General features: G+C 35.2%; 1 non-coding gene across 1 annotated transcript; it reads right to left on the bottom strand.

Moving 5' to 3' along the window:
* Positions 1 to 17,536: 17,536 nt before the first annotated feature.
* Positions 17,537 to 17,643, bottom strand: LOC139845746 (small nucleolar RNA R71). Its single transcript, XR_011758505.1, has one exon. It is a non-coding gene; the product is annotated as a small nucleolar RNA R71 (small nucleolar RNA).
* Positions 17,644 to 18,805: the final 1,162 nt, after the last annotated feature.

Genomic DNA, 18,805 nt, shown 5'->3' with positions numbered 1-18,805 from the left:
CATAAAAAGTATAGGTTTATAGTCATAAAAATAAGTTACAAGTCGTTTTTGTAAAGGTAGTCATTTCAGTCGAAAGAACGACGTCTAGATGACCATTTTAGAAAACATACTTCCACTTTGAGTTTAACCATAATTTTTGGATATAGTTTCATGTTCATAATAAAAATCATTTTCGCAGAATAACAACTTTTAAATCAAAGTTTATCATAGTTTTTAATTAACTAACCCAAAACAGCCCGCAGTGTTACTACGACAGAGTAAATCCGATTTTACGGTGTTTTTCGTGTTTCCAGGTTTTAAATAATTAAGTTAGCATATCATATAGATATAGAACATGTGTTTAGTTGATTTTAAAAGTCAAGTTAGAAGGATTAACTTTTATTTGCGAACAAGTTTAGAATTAACTAAACTATGTTCTAGTGATTACAAGTTTAAACCTTCGAATAAGATAGCTTTATATGTATGAATCGAATGATGTTATGAACATCATTACTACCTCAAGTTCCTTGGATAAACCTACTAGAAATGAGAAAAATTGATCTAGCTTCAAAGGATCCTTGGATGTCTTGAAAGTTCTTGAAGCAGAATCATGACACGAAAACAATTTCAAGTAAGATTTCCACTCGAAATAAGATTGTTATAGTTATAGAAATTGAATTAAAGCTTGAATATGATTATTACCTTGTATTAGAAAGATAACCTACTGTAATTAACAAAAGTTTCTTGATCTTGGATGATTACTTGGAATTGATTTGAAAACTTGGAAGTAAACTTGCAATCTTGGAAGTATTCTTGATTTTATGAAACTAGAACTTTTGGAATTTAAGAAGAACACTTAGAACTTGAAGATAGAACTTGAGAGAGATCAATTAGATGAAGAAAATTGAAGAATGAAAGTGTTTGTAGGTGTTTTTGGTCATTGGTGTATGGATAAGATATAAAGGATATGTAATTTTGTTTTCATGTAAATAAGTCATGAATGATTACTCATATTTTTGTAATTTTATGAGATATTTCATGCTAGTTGCCAAATGATGGTTCCCACATATATTAGGTGACTCACATGATCTGCTAAGAGCTAATCATTGGAGTGTATATACCAATAGTACATACATCTAAAAGCTGTGTATTGTACGAGTACGAATACGGGTGCATACGAGTAGAATTGTTGATGAAACTGAACGAGGATGTAATTGTAAGACTTTTTGTTAAGTAGAAGTATTTTGATAAGTGTCTTGAAGTCTTTCAAAAGTGTATAAATACATATTAAAACACTACATGTATATACATTTTAACTGAGTCGTTAAGTCATCGTTAGTCGTTACATGTAAATGTTGTTTTGAAACCTTTAGGTTAACGATCTTGTTGAATGTTGTTAACCCATTGTTTATTATAACAAATGAGATGTTAAATTGTTATATTATCATGATATTATGATATATAATATATCTTAGTATGATATATATGCAGTTAAATGTCGTTACAACGATAATCGTTACATATATGTCACGTTTCGAAATCGTTAAGTTAGTAGTCTTATTTTTACATATGTATTTCATTATTAATACACTTAATAATATATTTAATTATCATTTAACATAATTAATCAAGTGTATCAATATCTTAATATGATTCATATGTACCTAGTAAGACGTTGTTATAACGATAATCGTTATATATATCGTTTTCGAGTTTCTTAAATTAATAGTCTCTTTTTTATGTATATAACTCATTGTTAAAATACCTAATGATATACATACTTATAATCAAATCATGTTAACTATATATATAACCATATATATGTCATCGTATAGTTTTACAAGTTTTAACGTTCGTGAATCACCGGTCAACTTGGGTGGTCAATTGTCTAAATGAAACATATTTCAATTAATCAAGTCTTAACAAGTTTGATTGCTTAACATGTTGGAAACACTTAATCATGTAAATAAAAATTTCATTTAATATATATATAAACATGGAAAAGTTCGGGTCACTACAGTACCTACCCGTTAAATAAATTTCGTCCCGAAATTTTAAGCAGTTGGAGGTGTTGACGTATCTTCTGGAAATAAATGCGGGTATTTCTTCTTCATCTGATCTTCACGCTCCCAGGTGAACTCGGGTCCTCTACGAGCATTCCATCGAACCTTAACAATCGGTATCTTGTTTTGTTTAAGTCTCTTAACCTCACGATCCATTATTTCGACGGGTTCTTCAATGAATTGAAGTTTTTCATTGATTTGGATTTCGTCCAACGGAATAGTGAGATTTTCTTTAGCAAAACATTTCTTCAAATTTGAGACGTGGAAAGTGTTATGTACAGCCGCGAGTTGTTGAGGTAGCTCCAGTTGGTAAGCTACTGGTCCGACACGATCTATAATCTTGAATGGTCCAATGTACCTTGGATTTAGTTTCCCCCGTTTACCAAATCGAACAACGCCTTTCCAAGGTGAAACCTTAAGCATGACCATTTCTCTAATTTCAAACTCTATATCTTTTCTTTTACTGTCCGCGTAGCTCTTTTGTCGACTCTGGGCAGTTTTCAATCTTTGTTGTATTTGGATGATTTTCTCGGTAGTTTCTTGTATTATCTCCGGACCCGTAATCTGTCTATCCCCCACTTCACTCCAACAAATCGGAGACCTGCACTTTCTACCATAAAGTGCTTCAAACGGCGACATCTCAATGCTTGAATGGTAGCTGTTGTTGTAGGAAAATTCTGCTAACGGTAGATGTCGATCCCAACTGTTTCCGAAATCAATAACACAAGCTTGTAGCATGTCTTCAAGCATTTGTATCGTCCTTTCTCTCTGCCCATCAGTTTGTGGATGATAGGTAGTACTCATGTCTAGACGAGTTCCCAATGCTTGCTGTAATGTCTGCCAGAATCTTGAAATAAATCTGCCATCCCTATTAGAGATAATAGAGATTGGTATTCCATGTCTGGAGACGACTTCCTTCAAATACAGTCGTGCTAACTTCTCCATCTTGTCATCTTCTCTTATTGGCAGGAAGTGTGCTGACTTGGTGAGACGATCAACTATTACCCAAATAGTATCATAACCACTTGCAGTCCTTGGCAATTTAGTAATGAAATCCATGGTAATGTTTTCCCATTTCCATTCCGGGATTTCAGTTTGTTGTAGTAGACCTGATGGTTTCTGATGTTCAGCTTTGACCTTAGAACACGTCAAACATTCTCCTACATATTTAGCAATATCGGCTTTCATACCTGGCCACCAAAAATGTTTCTTAAGATCCTTGTACATCTTCCCCGTTCCAGGATGTATTGAGTATCTGGTTTTATGAGCTTCTCTAAGTACCATTTCTCTCATATCTCCAAATTTTGGTACCCAAATTCTTTCAGCCCTATACCGGGTTCCGTCTTTCAGAATATTAAGATGCTTCTCCGATCCTTTGGGTATTTCATCCTTTAAATTTTCCTCTTTTAAAACTCCTTGTTGCGCCTCCTTTATTTGAGTAGTAAGATTAGTGTGAATCATTATATTCATAGATTTTACTCGAATGGGTTCTCTGTCCTTTCTGCTCAAGGCGTCGGCTACCACATTTGCCTTCCTCGGGTGGTAACGAATCTCAAAGTCGTAATCATTCAACAATTCAATCCACCTACGCTGCCTCATATTCAGTTGTTTCTGATTAAATATGTGTTGAAGACTTTTGTGGTCGGTATATATAATACTTTTGACCCCATATAAGTAGTGCCTCTAAGTCTTTAATGCAAAAACAACTGCGCCTAATTCCAAATCATGCGTTGTATAATTTTGCTCATGAATCTTCAATTGTCTAGACGCATAAGCAATCACCTTCGTCCGTTACATTAATACACAACCGAGACCTTGCTTTGATGCGTCACAATAAATCACAAAATCATCATTCCCTTCAGGCAATGACAATATAGGTGCCGTAGTTAGCTTTTTCTTCAATAATTGAAACGCCTTCTCTTGTTCATCCTTCCATTCAAATTTCTTCCCTTTATGCGTTAATGCAGTCAAGGGTTTTGCTATTTTGGAGAAATCTTGGATGAATCTTCTGTAGTAACCAGCCAATCCTAAAAATTGACGTATATGCTTCGAAGTTTTTGGGGTTTCCCACTTTTCAACGGTTTCGATCTTTGCCGGGTCCACCTGGATACCTTCTTTGTTCACTATGTGACCGAGGAATTGAACTTCTTCCAACCAAAATGCACACTTTGAAAACTTAGCATACAGTTTTTATTTCCTCAATACTTCTAGCACTTTTCTCAAATGTTCTTCGTGCTCTTGATCATTCTTTGAGTAAATAAATATGTCATCGATGAAAACAATGACAAACTTGTCAAGATATGGCCCACACACTCGGTTCATAAGGTCCATGAACACAGCTGGTGCGTTAGTCAATCCAAACGGCATAACCATAAACTCGTAATGACCATAACGCGTCCTAAAAGCAGTTTTTGGAATATCATCCTCCTTTACTCGCATTTGATGATATCCAGAATGTAAATCGATCTTCGAATAAACCGACGATCCTTGTAGTTGATCAAATAAGTCGTCAATTCTCGGCAGTGGATAACGGTTTTTGATGGTAAGTTTGTTCAACTCTCTGTAGTCAATATACAACCTAAATGTACCATCCTTCTTCTTGACAAACAAAACAGGAGCTCCCCATGGTGATGTGCTTGGTCAAATGAAACCACGTTCTAATAGTTCTTGTAGTTGGCTTTGCAGTTCTTTCATCTCGTTGGGTGCGAGTCTATAAGGAGCACGAGCTATTGGTGCAGCTCCTGGTACAAGATCTATTTGAAATTCAACAGATTGATGTGGAGGTAGTCCCGGTAATTCTTTCAGAAATACATCGGGAAATTCTTTTGCGACGGGAACATCATTGATGCTCTTTTCTTCAGTTTGTACTTTCTCGACGTGTGCTAGAACAGCATATCAACCTTTTCTTATTAGTTTTTGTGCCTTCAAATTACTAATAAGATGTAGCTTCATGTTGCCCTTTTCTCCGTACACCATTAAGGGTTCTCCTTCTTCTCGTACAACGCGAATTACATTTTTATAACATACGATCTCTGCTTTCACCTTCTTCAGCCAGTCCATGCCAACTATTGCATCAAAACTCCCTAACTCTACTGGTATCAAATCAATCTTAAATATTTCGCTACCCAGTTTAATTTCTCGATTTCGGCATATATTATCTGCTGAAATTAATTTACCGTTTGCTAATTCGAGTAAAAATTTACTATCCAACGGCGTCAATGGACAACTTAATTTAGCACAAAAATCTCTACTCATATAGCTTCTATCCGCACCCGAATCAAATAAAACGTAAGCAGATTTATTGTCAATAAGAAACGTACCCGTAACAAGCTCCGGGTCTTCATGTGCCTCTGCCGCATTAATATTGAAAACTCTTCCGCGGCCTTGTCCATTCGTGTTCTCCTGGTTCGGGCAATTTCTAATAATGTGGCCCGGTTTTCCACATTTATAACAAACTACATTGGCATAACTTGCTCCGACACTACTTGCTCCACCATTACTCGTTCCGACACCATTTGTTCCTTTCGTTCTGTTAACCCCTGGTCCGTAGACCTCACACTTCGCCGCGCTATGACCATTTCTTTTACACTTGTTGCAAAATTTGGTGCAGAACCCCGAGTGATACTTTTCACACCTTTGGCATAGCTGCTTCTGATTTTTGTTGTTGTTGTGGTTGTTATTGTTGTTGGGATGATTGTTGTAGTTGCTGTTGTTGCTGTTGTTGTTGTTGTTGTTGTTGTTGTTGGGCCGTTTGTTGTAGTTGCGATTGTTGGGATAATTGTTGCGATTATTATTGTAATTGCTGTTGTTGTTGTATTGGTGATTCTTATCACCGTTTTCCTCCTACTTTCTTTTGACTTGCTTCACATTGGCCTCTTCAGCCGTCTGTTCTTTAATTCTTTCCTCAATCTGGTTCACTAGTTTGTGAGCCATTCTACATGCCTGTTGTATGGAGGCGGGCTCGTGTGAACTTATATCTTCTTGGATTCTTTCCGGTAATCCTTTCACAAACGCGTCGATCTTCTCTTCCTCATCTTCGAACGCTCCCGGACACAATAGGCACAATTCTGTGAATCGTCTTTCGTACGTGGTAATATCAAATCCTTGGGTTCGTAACCCTCTAAGTTCTGTCTTGAGCTTATTGACCTCGGTTCTGGGACGGTACTTCTCGTTCATCAAGTGCTTGAATGCTGACCACGGTAGTGCGTACGCATCATCTTGTCCTACTTGCTCTAGATAGGTATTCCACCATGTTAACGCAGAACCTGTGAAGGTATGCGTAGCGTACTTCACTTTGTCCTCTTCAGTACACTTACTTATGGCAAACACAGATTCGACCTTCTTGGTCCACCGTTTCAATCCGATCGGTCCTTCGGTTCCATCAAATTCCAAAGGTTTGCAGGCAGTGAATTCTTTGTAGGTGCATCCTACACGATTTCCTGTACTGCTAGATCCAAGGTTATTGTTGGTATGTAGCGCAGCCTGTACTGCGGCTATGTTTGAAGCTAGAAAAGTAAGGAATTCCTCTTCATTCATATTCACGGTGTGTCGAGTAGTCGGTGCCATTTCCTTCAAAATAGTCAAATGGAACAAGTTAATCATACTGAATATTAAGAGTAGTTAATAGTATTTCGTAGCATAATATGAACTCATTTATAAAAGCTTTTTCTTCATATTAGCGCTTTATAAGTTTAAATTCGGGTAGTACCTACCCGTTAAGTTCATACTTAGCAGCTAATATACAATTCAACTACTACAATTCTATACGAAAAACTGATTATAATAATATTTCACGTTCAAACTTTTATACAATATTTTACAAACTTACAATACTGCTTATTTTACATAAAGCATGAAATATAGCACACAATAACTTTCATACAAGATAGTTTTGAAGATAATTCTAGCTAGTACACAAGTCGTTCAGCAAAGGCAATAAAGACACGTAATTCATACGTCCAGAAACAAGTCATGCATTCTGGTTTTACTAGGACTACTTCCCATCCTTGGTCTTGTGGAACATAACTGTTATGGCCGTTGATAAGACATCGTGTTGTAACGTCGTCAAAGGGACGAGGGTTACGTAATGACCAACAGTCTCGTAATAACCTAAAAACCTCATTTCTTACCCCAATTACCGACTCCGTCACTTGTGGGAACGTTTTGTTTAATAGTTGTTGCCCGATGTTCTTTTTCTCACTTTGGTGAGAAGCGAACATTACTAACCCGTAAGCATAGCATGCTTCTTTATGTTGCATGTTAGCCGCTTTTTCTAAATCATGAAGTCCTATATTCGGATACATTGAGTCAAAATAATTTCTTAACCCGTTGCGTAAAATAGCATTTGGGTTCCCCGCAATATATGCGTCAAAGTAAACACATCGTAACTTATGGGTTTCCCAATGTGATATCCCCCATCTTTCAAACGAAAGTCTCTTATAAACCAAGACATTCTTGGAACGTTCTTCGAATGTCTTACAAACTGATTTCGCCGTAAATAGTTGTGCCGAAGAATTCTGACCGACTCTAGACAAGATTTCATCAATCATGTCTCCGGGTAGGTCTCTTAAAATATTGGGTTGTCTATCCATTTTGTGTTTTTATACTGTAAAATAGACAAGAGTTAGATTCATAAAAAAAAATACTTATTAATACAAGCAATTTTTACATATATCATAAAGCATAAGCACACTATATTACATATATTACACCACACGAATACAACTATCTTATTCCGACTCGCTCGTTTCTTCTTCTTCGGTTTTGGTTCGTTTTGCCAAGTTTCTAGGGATATATGATGTTCCCCTAATACGAGCTGTCGTTTTCCACAACGGTTTAGAAAAACCTGGTGGTTTAGAGGTTCCCGGGTCATTGTTACAACTTAAGGGCTTCGGGGGTTGAAGATACATATAAAGTTCATCGGGGTTGGAATTAGATTTCTCTATTTTTATGCCCTTTCCCTTATTATTTTCTTTTGCCTTTTTAAATTCAGTTGGGGTAATTTCTATAACATCGTCGGAATTCTCGTCGGAATCCGATTCATCGGAGAATTGGTAATCCTCCCAATATTTTGCTTCCTTGGCGGAAACACCATTGACCATAATTAACCTTGGTCGGTTGGTTGAGGATTTTCTTTTACTTAACCATTTTATTATTTCCCCCACCGGTTCTATTTCCTCCTCCGGTTCCTCCTCTTCCGGTTCTGATTCTTCTTATGGTTCTGATTCTTCTTCTGGTTCTTCTTCGGGAACTTGTGAATCAGTCCAATATATATTCGACTCTTCGTTATTATTAGGTGAGTCAATGGGATTTGTGCTAGAGGTAGACATCTATCACACAATATCAAACATGTTAAGAGATTAATATATCACATAATATATACATGTTAATAATATATAGTTTCCAACAAAAATGTTAAGCAATCATTTTTAAAGAAAACACGGTCGAAGTCCAGACTCACTAATGCATCCTAACAAACTCGATAAGACACACTAATGCAAATTTCTGGTTCTCTAAGACCAACGCTCGGATACCAACTGAAATGTCCCGTTCTTATTGATTAAAAACGTTCCATATTAATTGATTTCGTTGCGAGGTTTTGACCTCTATATGAGACGTTTTTCAAAGACTGCATTCATTTTAAAACAAACCATAACCTTTATTTCATCAATAAAGGTTTAAAAAGCTTTACGTAGATTATCAAATAATGATAATCTAAAATATCATGTTTACACGTGACCATTACATAATGGTTTACAATACAAATATGTTACAACGAAATAAGTTTCTTGAATGCAGTTTTTACACAATATCATACAAGCATGGACTCCAAATCTCATTCTTATTTAAGTATGCGACAGCGGAAGCTCTTAATAATCACATGAGCATAAACATGCTTAAAATTTCAACAAAAATGTTGGTGAGTTATAGGTTTAACCTATATATTATCAAATCATAATAATAGACCACAAGATTTCATATTTCAATACACATCCCATACATAGAGATAAAAAAATCATTCATATGGTGAACACCTGGTAACCGACATTAACAAGATGCATATATAAGAATATCCCCATCATTCCGGGACACCCTTCGGATATGATATAATTTTCGAAGTACTAAAGCATCCGGTACTTTGGATGGGGTTTGTTAGGCCCAATAGATCTATCTTTAGGATTCGCGTCAATTAGTAGATCGGTTTACTAATTCTTAGGTTACCAAGCAAAAAGGGGCATATTCGGCTTCGATCATTCAACCATATAATGTAGTTTTGATTACTTGTGTCTATTTCGTAAAACATTTATAAAAGAAGCGCATGTATTCTCAGTCCCAAAAATATATATTGCAAAAGCATTTAAAAAGGGAGTAATGAAACTCACTTTCACAGATTTTTACTTCGTCGGAAAGTAAGACTTGGCCACTGGTTGATTCACAAACCTAAAACAATATATACATATATATCAAAGTATGCTCAAAATATATTTACAATACTTTTAATATATTTTGATGTTTTAAGTTTATTAAGTCAGCTGTCCTCGTTAGTAACCTACAACTAGTTGTCCACAGTTAGATGTACAGAAATAAATCGATAAATATTATCTTGAATCAATCCACGACCCAGTGTATACGTATCTCAGTATTGATCACAACTCAAACTATACATATTTTGGAATCAACCTCAACCCTGTATAGCTAACTCCAACATTCACATATAGAGTGTCTATGGTTGTTCCGAAATATATATAGATGTGTCGACATGATAGGTCAAAATATTGTATACGTGTCTATGGTATCTCAAGATTACATAATATACAATACAAGTTGATTAAGTTATGGTTGTAATTGATTTGTTATCAATTTTCACGTAGCTAAAATGAGAAAAATTATCCAATCTTGTTTTACCCATAACTTCTTCATTTTAAATCCGTTTTGAGTGAATCAAATTGCTATGGTTTCATATTAAACTCTATTTTATGAATCTAAACAGAAAAAGTATAGGTTTATAGTCGGAAAAATAAGTTACAAGTCGTTTTTGTAAAGGTAGTCATTTCAGTCGAAAGAACGACGTCTAGATGACCATTTTAGAAAACATACTTCCACTTTGAGTTTAACCATAATTTTTGGATATAGTTTCATGTTCATAATAAAAATCATTTTCCTAGAATAACAACTTTTAAATCAAAGTTAATCATAGTTTTAATTAACTAACCCAAAACAGCCCGCGGTGTTACTACGACGGAGTAAATCCGATTTTACGGTATTTTTCGTGTTTCCAGGTTTTAAATCATTAAGTTAGCATATCATATAGATATAGAACATGTGTTTAGTTGATATTAAAAGTCAAGTTAGAAGGATTAACTTTTATTTGCGAACAAGTTTAGAATTAACTAAACTATGTTCTAGTGATTACAAGTTTAAACCTTCGAATAAGATAGCTTTATATGTATGAATCGAATGATGTTATGAACATCATTACTACCTGAAGTTCCTTGGATAAACCTACTGGAAATGAGAAAAATAGAACTAGCTTCAAAGAATCCTTGGATGGCTTGAAAGTTCTTGAAGCAGAATCATGACACGAAAACAATTTCAAGTAAGATTTCCACTCGAAATAAGATTGTTATAGTTATAGAAATTGAATTAAATCTTGAATATGATTATTACCTTGTATTAGAAAGATAACCTACTTTAAGTAACAAAGGTTTCTTGATCTTGGATGATTACCTGGAATGGATTTAGAAAACTTGGAAGTAAACTTGCATTCTTGGAAGTATTCTTGATTTTATGAAACTAGAACTTTTGGAATTTATGAAGAACACTTAGAACTTGAAGATAGAACTTGAGAGAGATCAATTAGATGAATAAAATTGAAGAATGATTGTGTTTGTAGGTGTTTTTAGTCGTTGGTATATGGATTAGATATAAAGGATATGTAATTTTGTTTTCATGTAAATAAGTCATGAATGATTACTCATATTTTTGTAATTTTATGAGATATTTCATGCTAGTTGTCAAATGATGGTTCCCACATGTGTTAGGTGACTCACATGGGCTGCTAAGAGCTGATCATTGGAGTGTATATACCAATAGTACATACATCTAACAGCTGTGTATTGTACGAGTACGAATACGGGTGCATAAGAGTAGAATTGTTGATGAAACTGAACGAGGATGTAATTGTAAGCCTTTTTGTTAAGTAGAAGTATTTTGATAAGTGTCTTGAAGTCTTTCAAAAGTGTATGAATACATATTAAAACACTACATTTATATACATTTTAACTGAGTCGTTAAGTCATCGTTAGTCGTTACATGTAAATGTTGTTTTGAAACCTTTAGGTTAACGATCTTGTTGAATGTTGTTAACCCATTGTTTATTATAACAAATGAGATGTTAAATTGTTATATTATCATGATATTATGATATATAATATATCTTAGTATGATATATATATACAGTTAAATGTCGTTACAACGATAATCGTTACATATATGTCTCGTTTCGAAATCATTAAGTTAGTAGTCTTATTTTTACATATGTATTTCATTGTTAATACACTTAATAATATATTTACTTATCATTTAACATAATTAACCAAGTGTATCAATATCTTAATATGATTCATATGTACCTAGTAAGACGTTGTTATAACGATAATCGTTATATATATAGTTTTCGAGTTTCTTAAATTAATAGTCTCATTTTTATGTATATAACTCATTGTTAAAATACCTAATGAGATACATACTTATAATCAAATCATGTTAACTATATATATAACCATATATATGTCATCGTATAGTTTTTACAAGTTTTAACGTTCGTGAATCACCGGTCAACTTGGGTGGTCAATTGTCTAAATGAAACCTATTTCAATTAATCAAGTCTTAACAAGTTTGATTGCTTAACATGTTGGAAACACTTAATCATGTAAATAACAATTTCATTTAATATATATATAAACATGGAAAAGTTCGGGTCACTACAGATTTCACGCGTATTTGATTTTGTCTTTATCTCGTTTCAGCATCAGTAGAATCTGTATTTCTTGTTGATCAGAGTTTGTGTTCTTCGATCTCCCAGACTCTAGATTTTACAGACTCTAAATATACATACTCAAATAATACAGACTCAAAATACTTTTAACTAAGACTTCTTTGACTCATCAGATTTACAAACTTCCTAACAAATATTACAAGGACTAAAGTACTAACAACTTTATTTTCCATTAATACAATGTATATAACATCTACTAATTTAGAAGGAATCAACCCTTCCCAAAATTTCAACAATAGCTAGTTTCAATAATTTACATATGGGCGGAGCCAGGAATCTATGTCATTGGGGTCACAAATGTACCGAAAAATTCAATTGAAAAACTATAATTAACTACAAACATAAAAATTCAAGTTATCTTCGAACACAAATGTTCTCTACGATAGTTATTTCAATGTAAATGATCCATAGTTGCGCCACCCGTAACACTAAGAAGTGTTTCATTTTTTATGATGCCAAAAAGATGATCGTTCATAGATTCATCATTCATATTACCTTCAGTTCTTCACGGATTCTTGCAAAACTTTTTTTTCCGGTTACTTGTGTCAAATTTTTGTTAGCCCTATTGGCTTTATTTTTGTCGGTCATCGCCTAAAAATAAAATATATTAAATATTCTAATATGAAAATAAAATAATATAAAAAAGTTACATCAAGTGTAACATTATTTCATACCTTTACCCTTTATCTACTCCAATATTCAAGAAGTCTTCTCCAATGTCTTTTGGTCAGTTCTTCAGGTGGTGAATTCAATTGAACCTCCATTGATAAAGACGGATCAAAGTAGGGTTCCTTTATTCTCGCCCTCCAATTTTTCATTTTTCGACCATACGACTAGAGTATCCAAGAATCAGCAATTTGTGGAATATCAAACTTTGTATACAAATTATAAAAAGAGAAAACATATCACATGAGAAGAAAAAAGGCTTATTATCACTCAGATTTTAAAATACATACCCTTAAGAAGTTTAGCAGCTTATCTTTTTTTTCTGTTTTTTAACTTGATTCCACGGTCTCTAAACTGGACAATATTGGTAGCTTCACGTTAATTAACCAAGAAAATGGGTGAGTTTACTACTGTTTTTGCAAATCGGTTGTCCATGTTCATTAACAGAAATTGGAATTCGAACAGATGCCTTCTGTTTCCAGATTTTTTGCATAACTACCGGTCCTCAAACGCTGTCGCCGTTATCTACAAAATATGAGAACTTGATTTACAATTGATATACTACACAATCAACAATATAAATCAAATAAACAAAACAAATTAGAAAAACAAAAAATAACCTGATTCATCTATTAGTTGGGTGGTTTGCTGATCAACATTCGTAACAGTTTGAGTACTCGCATTTACTTCTTTACTCATATAATAAAAAGGATACTGAAAGTTAGAATACATTATTTAACATAATAAAAAGAATCAAGCAATATAGAACAAATAAACCTTCTAGTTGTTGGGTGGTTTCTCGTTGGTGGTCTTCAAAATCATCATAATATTCATTTCCATATACGTAACCATCGTAAATATCATTGTTGGCTTCATACTCCGGCCCGGGCTCCGTATCCGTTTCTTCATATCTAAGACTTCTAGCTTCTTTGTGTCTAACTTTTTTGTGTCTAGACACCAACTTTCCCTCTAAATTTTGATCTTCACGATTGTCTGTGTTAAGTAATGTAATCAATACGTGTATTATATATTGTGAATGAATTATCAGTACATGAAGAGAGGCCATATATAGCCAAATACCCTTGCTAAGTATAATGGGCTAAGCCCAACAAGCATAATACATGGGCTGAAGATTGCCTAAACCCAACAGAAACATACAACAAAAAACAAGCCCGATACAGCAAAAACAACTAATACAGCCCAGATCAAGGTTTAATGTGAAATCTATACCAAACACATCTAAATTCCATACATCATCAACCCTGCTAATACCTTCATAAATAATACATGATATGTGTACAGAGTAATGAAATAGTTAATATGAACTCACCATGACTGACTCTTATTCCATCTGGAGCTTTACTTTTTTTAACCCTCGACCTTGTATCACTTGTTTGGCCCTTTGATTTTCCGTATAACCCTTTAGAGACATCAGGATTAACAGAAACTGTTTTATGTGTTAAACTCGCTTTTCTCATTGTATTGGGAGCAAGGAACTGTTTGCTTTTGCTTTTCTTGGAGGTTTGAGTCACAGTAGCCTCAACCTGTTTACCGGATCTAAGCTGGCAAGAGTTATTGTTTCTTTCCATTGACATAATCTAAAAGAATGTAACGAACAATACGTACTCAGCAATTATATGAATAACATTTATTCATTGAACATAAAATACTTGTATATTTATAAATCTTTTAGCTACATAAAAATAAAAATTAATAAAGCAAGCATAATAAGCATTTTGGATGGTCCTACTCCACACATAATACGAAGTTACATCTTTTCATCGTCTTATGCTCAAAAAGATTTGAGATTGGTTGGAAGTTAATTCAAGTTTATGGCTGTTTTTATGTAAAATGCTTGTTATTGGAAGTTAATTCTAAAGTGTGTTTGACTATTTTAAATGCACAATTAATCAAAGCATGGCCAAATTTGTTAAAGACAACATTCTGATTAGAAAACTTCGTATTTGAAGAACATCTTGATATCGACTAAAAAGTCACATTTTCACCTCGGTATTAAGGCCCAAAAATAATAAAGTTCCAAGCTTTATCACCAAAATACCTTCTTCGTCTGCTGAAATTGATGAACAAGTAATTACAAAGACGGTGCAAGAAGAAATAAAGTTACGATCCAGCGAATCAGCAAGCCAAATGGCTTGCCAAACGGCCTGCCAATGGCCTGCCAGTATGGCAAATGACCCCTGCAAATGACCTGCCAACCGTTTGCAGGCAAAATTCAAGCTTATTTAAAGGGTCTTTGTCATCCATTTCAGCACACAATTCAATTCACTTCTTTCTCTCTCTCTTTCTACAATATTAGTCATACTTTCAAGGCTTTCAACTCCGTGCGGGAAACCTAGTCGCCGTAGAAGAACGCCAAAGATTGTATTATGAGCGGTCTGGAGTTTGAAGTTGTCATTTTTGTATTCGAAACTCGTTTAATCTACTGGCACTTCTATCCTCTGTCTTTATATAATGTATCCATTATTATGCCTTGTGATATTGTTGCCATGATTAGCGAGTATTTATCTTTAGTGTTTGATATGATGTAGTCAGTTATAATGCCGAAATAATATTATGGCTTGTGTATGTTGTTAAGATGCTTTCTGATTATGCTTTGAACTCAATCACTTTTCCAACTAATAGAACGTAGTTATTGGCTCTATTATTGGGAAGTCATGAACCCTGATTCAGAGTACACTATCTGTGTCACCCCTTGGTAAGAGAAGTCTATCGGATACAACGTAAGTTTTACTGAGGCACACCGGTTGTAGTAAGTCCACCGAGCCTTGGATTCCGACTGAGGACTCTTTAGTAGTGAAACATCTAACTAGACCCTTAGGACATTGTCGGTCCTACACCATGCTAGTGTAGTTACCAAGCATATAAACTTCGTACGTGCACGCTGAAGTACAACTGTTGTTGTAAGTTGTACCTCTGCTAAGTAATGCCATGGAACCCGGTCAGTGCTGATTAGTACACTTCACCATAACACGGTCTCAAGCATTGCACCCCGCTTGAGGGATTCTTGGTTAATTAAGGAACTGTTTGTTTAAACACATAAAGGATTGGACCGTTAGGATAACCGAACGTGTTCATAGAAGTCAACCTTGACTTAGCCATGATGTTCTTTATGGTTGAACACTTTTTGAGGGCCTAACTATCTTTTAAACCCAATCACTAATGAAAGCATCGAAACACATCATGTCTCTCGGATACGGTAAACCCTGTATCCCATTATGGTTAAGAAATTTTAGACCATTATGGAATGATAATACATCATCCACCCGAGTCGCTCAATTGAATGAGCCATCTGAACATGTATGCCTGTAGTCAGACTGCACGGACGTCGAGGTTAAGGGACGTTAATGTCTATTCAGAATCTTCAAACCTATCACTTTACCCAGTGAAATGTCTTATGACAGGGGCGTTTAAGACTAGTGTAGTGAATACAAGGTCACTACCTATCTATGAGCCAGCATTCCGTAATCCCGACAAAGTAACTGATGAAATCATAGCATGCACTTGTTTTAACTTTATCTGAATTACGAATTTTATCGCATTTACTTTACTTTATCTTATAAACTAGAAAACCCAAAATTAGGTAATATACCACTACTCCTTCACTTAGGGTTATCTTAAGCTTTTAGGTATAGGTTCGATTTTACTGATATCTTAAAAATACTACTCTAGGTCATACTTCCCTTACTCATAATAAGGAGTAGTAAGATTTAGGCCCCGCTAAATATAGATTTAAAACCATTACCCCTTGTTGGTGGTTGATTCTGACGCCTTGCGGCCTAACGACACCGCATAAACAAAATCGTCCGTTTCAGCCATATCATTGTGGTAACTAAGTTTTTGGCGCCGCTGTTGGGGAACTGGTATAAGATAATACTGCTTTTATCAAACTCATTCACAAGCATTTAGTGGTGTCTAAGAAAGACAATTATACACGGACTTGGTTGTTGGATTTTCCGAACAGTCTCCATTTATTTGGAACCAAAAGGATCCTGCCTCTTCGTAGTAAGCCTGGCTAATTGGTTTGTTGAATAATTAGTGCGAAGCTCTATTATCGAAATATCAGGGAATCAGTAGCAAGAACCAAAAACATACTTAAACTTAGGATATCTAGATTACCTTATAATTAGATTAGATTATCTTAGACTACTTTAGATTAAGGCTACCTTAGACTACCTTAGATTACCATAGATTGCTTTAGAATAACCTTATATTGTCTTAATTTGGAACTTAACTTATCTGCTTAAAAATTAAAATTAAAAGGCATACCCAGTGTATGACCCAAACCCGATCTAGACCAGGCCCGTTGTTATTCGAACCTGATCCAGACGCAATAATCTCTAAAGCACGTAAGGAAGCACGAATCAGAAATCAAATGGCATTATGCATTACTTTATCAGAAAACACTAAACCCTCGATTGAAGGTCGAGGATGACCGATCAGATACCCAGAGATTCAAGGACACTCGTTCGAATTGAAACATCGCATTATACAGCTCATCCAAAATGGTCGTCAATTTCATGGATTACCAAATGATGATCCTAATTCACACCTTGATAAATTCATATCTCTTTCGAACTCCTACAAACAGCCAGGGATAGGACAAGATATAGTCTAGCTATGCTTGTTCCCCTATTCTCTTACTCATCATGCACAAACATGGTTTGAAGGATTGAAAAAAGATTCCATCACGTCATGGACGGAGATGGCTACTAAATTCCTAACCAAATATTTCCCTCCTTCTAAACAAACCAAACTTAAGAATGATATCATTAACTTCAAACAAAGTTATGATGAATCTCTTTACACTGCATGGGAGCGATTCAAAACTCTGCTGAAGAAATGCCCTAATCACGAGTTAGAACGGTCAGCCAAAATCTGTACCTTCTACAATGGTCTTACGGTAAATCATAGGACGACGATCAATGCCGCAGCTCAAGGAAATCTGATGAACCAAATAGAGAATATGACAATGCATCATCATGACTGGAACAGTGGTGAAACAACTTCATCATCTACACCACTCTCCACACTTAATAATCAAATGGAGGCCATTAAATCTCTCATAGACAAGATGGAATCTCTTGAAAAACAACTCGGAGAATTGAAGACGCGATCGTAGCAAGTTAACTACGTCCATGTCTGTGTTAATTGTACCAACCCGTAACCCACTGAGAAATATCAAGTTTAGTACGAGAACCTTAACGGGTCAGTCTGTTACGTTCAATACCCAGCTCCTCAATCAAATCCCATTTTCAATCAACAACCTAGGGTTAACCAATTCCAAAGAAACAACCAACCTTTTCATTATCGTTACCCACCTTATCCACCCCAATAATCTCAATTGACCTACAATCAACCACTTCCACTCACTGCAGCGCCAGCTGAGGAAAATTCCCCAACCACCCAAATTACAAAAGTAACCAACCCTACTCTCGAAACTGATGATCAGTTAACACAATTCATCCAAGGACAACAACAACTAAATCAGAGAACTGCATCTAGAGAAGACCAGACAGAAATAAGCTCAGCTCAAAAGTCTAGAATTCGGACCGTTATCACAACCCTTTGTAACCTGACCACGAGGAAGGCTACCTAGTAATACAATCCAAATTCCCCACATAGAAGAGGCTAAGCAAATGGACTCTGTAATCCCAGAGGAAGAACCACGGAGAAGGTTAGCTAGGCTCAAGAACAAATCGACATATACACAGAAGCTATCCACTGCAACTCCGGTTTGTGTACCCTACCCTAGAAGGCTACAGGTCGAACCATCCAAGCTTTATTTCTTCAAACTTGAAGGAAGATTCCTGGACACCAAGTCCAAAGTTCCCAATCAAAAGAGATAAATCCGAAGGCTTCTCTCTACAAAGGAAAGGATACTAGATTCCAAAAAAATTCCACTGAGTGAAGAATGGTCGGCATTACTCAGAAACTCTCTACCACAGAAGCACAGAGATACGAGCTGATTTATTTTCCCGTGTTCAATCTATTAATCTGGAACAATTCATGCGCTATGGTT

The sequence above is a fragment of the Rutidosis leptorrhynchoides genome, chromosome 4, assembly GCF_046630445.1.
Source record: "Rutidosis leptorrhynchoides isolate AG116_Rl617_1_P2 chromosome 4, CSIRO_AGI_Rlap_v1, whole genome shotgun sequence".
Lineage (NCBI taxonomy): Eukaryota > Viridiplantae > Streptophyta > Magnoliopsida > Asterales > Asteraceae > Rutidosis > Rutidosis leptorrhynchoides.
Note: the sequence above shows the minus strand (reverse complement) of the source record. Positions and strands in the feature narration are given on the sequence as shown.